Below are 4,493 nucleotides of genomic sequence, written 5' to 3'. Positions count from 1 at the left end.
TTCCCATTTGCTTTAACTTTTCAAAAAGTAAAATGAAAGGTCTTGGCAGCGTTGTCGAAAATAGGAATAACTTAGACATTTGTTTCCACTATTCGTTTTGTAACAAAGGTTGGTTCTTTTATTGAATACTACTAACGGCTCACCATATCACCAAGCCACCTGGGGCCAAACACAGCTACGCACGCTCCTCCTCCATCTTAATCTGTTCAAATCCTCCTTCTTGACACCCTCCTTGGAAATTCCCATTTCCTTTTAATATATCTTTATGTCATCCGCCCACCACAACCACGGACGACCTGCCTTCCATTTAGCCCTTGACGGTTTGTCGAAAAGGGCAATTTCGGGCTACATCTCATCTACAAAAAGTGCCCAAGCCATCTCAACCTTTCTCTCATTTCGCTGTCAAAGTACTGATCACATGATTGGAGCTTGTCCCTGCTCACCAGCACATCTTAAGTGTTCTAAATGTTCTGGCCCTCATGTGAATACCAAGAAGAACCCTTGACAAGCCTCGGTGCAAATTGTACCATGGAACACATAAGTTTCAGTCTAAAATACAAAATTCTTCGATCAGCTCTCTATAACGCTAACAAATGAATTTTCAAACTCAATTTAGCTTTGTGTCACTAAGTGTTAATGGTGCAAAAGAATTAATGGAACTAATTAATGAGCTGCTTGATAATGATATTGTGTTTTTACAAGAGCAACCTTCTCTCTAAAGTGAATGTTGATAGCCTAAAGCGTTTTGGACCCATTTTATCTTCTTAAGAGCCGCCCAGAAAACCCGTGGCAGACCATTAGGAGGTCTGGCTATCTATTTAAGACATATTACTCAGCCGATATAATTGCAAAGTGATGCTAACATCTTAGCGATAAAATATGGTGATACTGTATTTATAAACGTTTATTTCCCCTGCTATAGAAAAACTGTGCAGTCATTGTCTCGATTTTCACAAGCCTGTAATCGCTTAAGAACATTCTTTAGCAACGTTGCAAAACCAAATACCAAAGGGGTTCTCATCGGCGACACGAATACTGACTTATTATCTAATTCTGACCGATCTGAAATTTTTCTCGATTCACTACCCAGAGGATTGCATCTGGCTGATAAAGATCTTCTATTTACTTATATTCACGATTGTGGTGGTCTTACTTACAACTTTGACCATGCAATTGTTTCAGATTTAACTCTTCTTTCATCAGTTGCTCCTGTGGGTGACTCTAAAATCGACGACGAGCATTTACTAGTCACATGCCAACTGTCTTGCTCTATGGCAAGATCTCTGTGCCTGAAATCCCCCAAGTGGTTCTCAAAGATAAATTGGAAAAATGCTAATGTTCCCCTTAGTGTATTGACATTGTCCCAGTTATTATCATCTATTAAAGTACCATTCCACTTATTGCAAACATCTGTACATACAACTTTAACGCGGAAAGATATCAACCCATATTATCAGCAAATAGTGTTCTACTTCAAGTCTACCGCTAAAAAAAGCTGTCCCCTCTGAGCGCATGTAAACGGGTACTCGCGATCCCTTATGGAAGGCTGATCCTAAATTGAAGATGGCTAAACAAAAAGCTAAGTTCTGGCTCTGCTTGTGGATAGCCTGTCATGCTTAAAGTTTTTTACCTATGATTGTCCTGAACTACTGAAGCATTTGCAGTTATTATTTCAGATGGGCTGGACACAGTCTATTGTGCCCGATAGTTTTTTGTCCGGCTGTATATCTTCCATTGTTAAGAGGGGTAACAACCCCAGTGCTTTCTCTAATTACCGTCCTATCACTATGTCATGTTTTATTAGTAAGCTACTTGAATATGTGCTATTACCAGCCATTAACTCCAAGTGTGATTTTACGCCGTTCCAGCTTGGTTTTAGAAAAGGTATGGGCTGCGGTCATGCTCACCATATTTTGGGTCAGCTAATGAAAAAAGTCCCCTGTATTATTTGACTGTTGATATATCTAGTGCTTTTAACAATGTAATTCATTCAAATTTTTTGTTTTCTCTAGCAGCGTCTGGCGTTAACCTTTCTTTTGTTTCTGTGTTTACGTATTGGTATGCTAATTCTTCAGTTAGGGTGAAGTGGAAGGGTACAGTAGGGGAGCATATTCCTGTTAAAAAAGGCGTTAGTAAAGGTGCCGTTTTATCTCCGGGTATGAGTATATTTAAGTGTGATTTAGCTTCGTGTCTCCAACGTCTTCAACCGTCAGTTTTTTACAATGATAGTTTAGGCATTAGTCACGTTGCTTATGCTGACGATGTTCTGCTTCTTAGCCGCACAAAACAAAGTCTAATTGCAAACTTTGACCTGCTTCCAGTTGCAATGTCCGCAGTAGGCCTTTCAGTTAATGCTGCCAAATGTGAGTTTTTCTGTTTTGGGAGTCCTCCACCGGCATTGGCTCTCTGCTTGAGTTCTTCAACTATAACATGTTCAGCAAGTGTTAAATGGTTATGTCTATCTTTTCCACGCCACTTTCGTCTACTTGCTCCACTATTACGTCCAGTGTGCTGAAAAGTATGCGGGTTGGTTACAAAAACATTTCACCCAATCGTGGTTGGTGTAACCGAAAGGACTTTGCCGTCTTTTTTCTAGTTTTTGTGCTCCTGCTGTTTTTTTATCTTTCTGGGTTTGCTTTCCTCCTTTGAAAAAAGGATACAAAGAAAATAAACTCAGGGTATTTTAAGTATTGTAAATATCTACTGCGTTTGCCTCGGTGATACAGGAACCATAGCATTGTTTCTAAATTTGACATTGTTGATGCACCCTCGTGACTGAAAAAAATATCTTTAGATTTACGTTTTAAAACTCAGCAAATGATTGGTGTTTTTGACCCTCTTTGGCCATTTTTTGAATTGAGTTAATTTATTTGCGTTGTATCAGAATCGTATACTTTTCGTACACCCCACTGTTTGAAATACAGTCAGTCAGCCGGGTACCCAGAACAATCCGTAGGGAATTTCTCTGGAAACCATCTAGCAAATCTTCATCCGCTTTTCAGAGTGCCCATGCTTCAGAGCCATATTTGATCACTGCTATCACTGTAGCTTTCAAAATTTTAATCTTATTTGCAGATTTTTCTTCCTATTCTTCCAAACTTTTTTTAACTTAAAAAATCACCCTGAGTATTGGCTATTCTACTTTCAATATCTTTACTGTTCTAACCGTCTTTACTAATAAAACTACCAAGGTAAGTGAAGCTGTCCACCTGATCAATTTTTTCGTTGTCCAACGTCACCTTTTCATATTTACTTATTCCTAGCTCCAGCGACTTAGTCTTCTTAACATAAATTTTTAAACCTATTTTTAAACCTATTTTGCGAGTTCAGCACCCTGAACTCGCAAAACCTCTAGAAGCTCATTTATTTTACTCACACTTTCATCTAGGATCCTTAAATTATCAGTACAATCAATTCCTATACTCCTCAAGATAGTCGATCAAAATGATCCATATAAAAGGGGATAGAAGACAACCCTGTTTAAATCCTGATTTAATACGAAACCAGCTGCCAACCTCATTTTCTACCTTAACCGCAGTAGTTTTATTCTCGTACATAGTACTAATCAATTAAATGTATTTGTCTGGTATACCATACACAGGATGATATTTTTGCTAAAGCGCTTCTATCAAACAATTCGAACACTTTCTCATAATTTATAAAATTGAGGACCAAAGGAGTTAGATAGCTCAAGCACTTCTCAATTATTAACCTAAGAGTAAAAACTTGGTTGACACATCCTCTAAATTTTCTAAAACCGCAATGTTCCTCTCTTTAGCTTTGTCTACAGTATCTCTCAGTCTAAAAATTATCATACTACTAAGTAATTTTATGCCTACAGAGACCAGACTAATGCCTCAATAATTACCACACTAACTCTCCTCACCTTTCTTACACAATAGTTTAATTAATGTTTTCCTAGGTACTTCCCCTTTTTCAAAAATCATATTCACAATCTTCACTAACTTTTTACTAACTTCAGAGCCGCCATAATTAAGAAACTCATTTAACACACTATCAATAAATGGGGCCTCCTTATTTTTCAATCCTTTTAGTACTGTCGCTAATTTTTCCTCACAAAACCAATCTTCCTCCACATCCAAGGTATCATAAACCTTATTATTTTCTTTTATATCTTTTCCTGCAACTCTACCTCTGTTTAGTCTAATCGCAAAATGTTCTGCCCATCTCTCGTTAACTCTTTCCTAATGACTAATTGTGGCCCGATTCCTATCAGAGGCAACGCTATAGCGTTGCCTATAGTAAAGGCCATACGATTCCAATGTTGTATTATTATTAATTTTTTTCCCAGAGGTACTTCATATGGAAGGGGTCGTCACATAAACTTCGGAGGGGTTCATTCGATTGGAATTCAGGAGTTCTAGTACGCTTTCTAAGAGTTAAAATTGATCTGAAGGCAACTAGCCCCCCCCCCCAAGCCCTTTTTTTGCAAAAACATCCGATGAAAATTTTGAGATAGCCATTTTGTGAAA

General features: G+C 38.0%; 1 pseudogene; it reads left to right on the top strand.

Moving 5' to 3' along the window:
• Window positions 1-265: 265 nt before the first annotated feature.
• LOC148941966 (uncharacterized) lies at window positions 266-1,620 on the top strand (annotated as a pseudogene).
• The last annotated feature ends 2,873 nt before the right edge of the window (window positions 1,621-4,493 follow it).

The sequence above is a fragment of the Artemia sp. Qi Xiang Cuo genome, chromosome 17, assembly GCF_049724085.1.
Source record: "Artemia sp. Qi Xiang Cuo chromosome 17, ASM4972408v1, whole genome shotgun sequence".
NCBI lineage: Eukaryota > Metazoa > Arthropoda > Branchiopoda > Anostraca > Artemiidae > Artemia > Artemia sp. Qi Xiang Cuo.
Note: the sequence above shows the minus strand (reverse complement) of the source record. Positions and strands in the feature narration are given on the sequence as shown.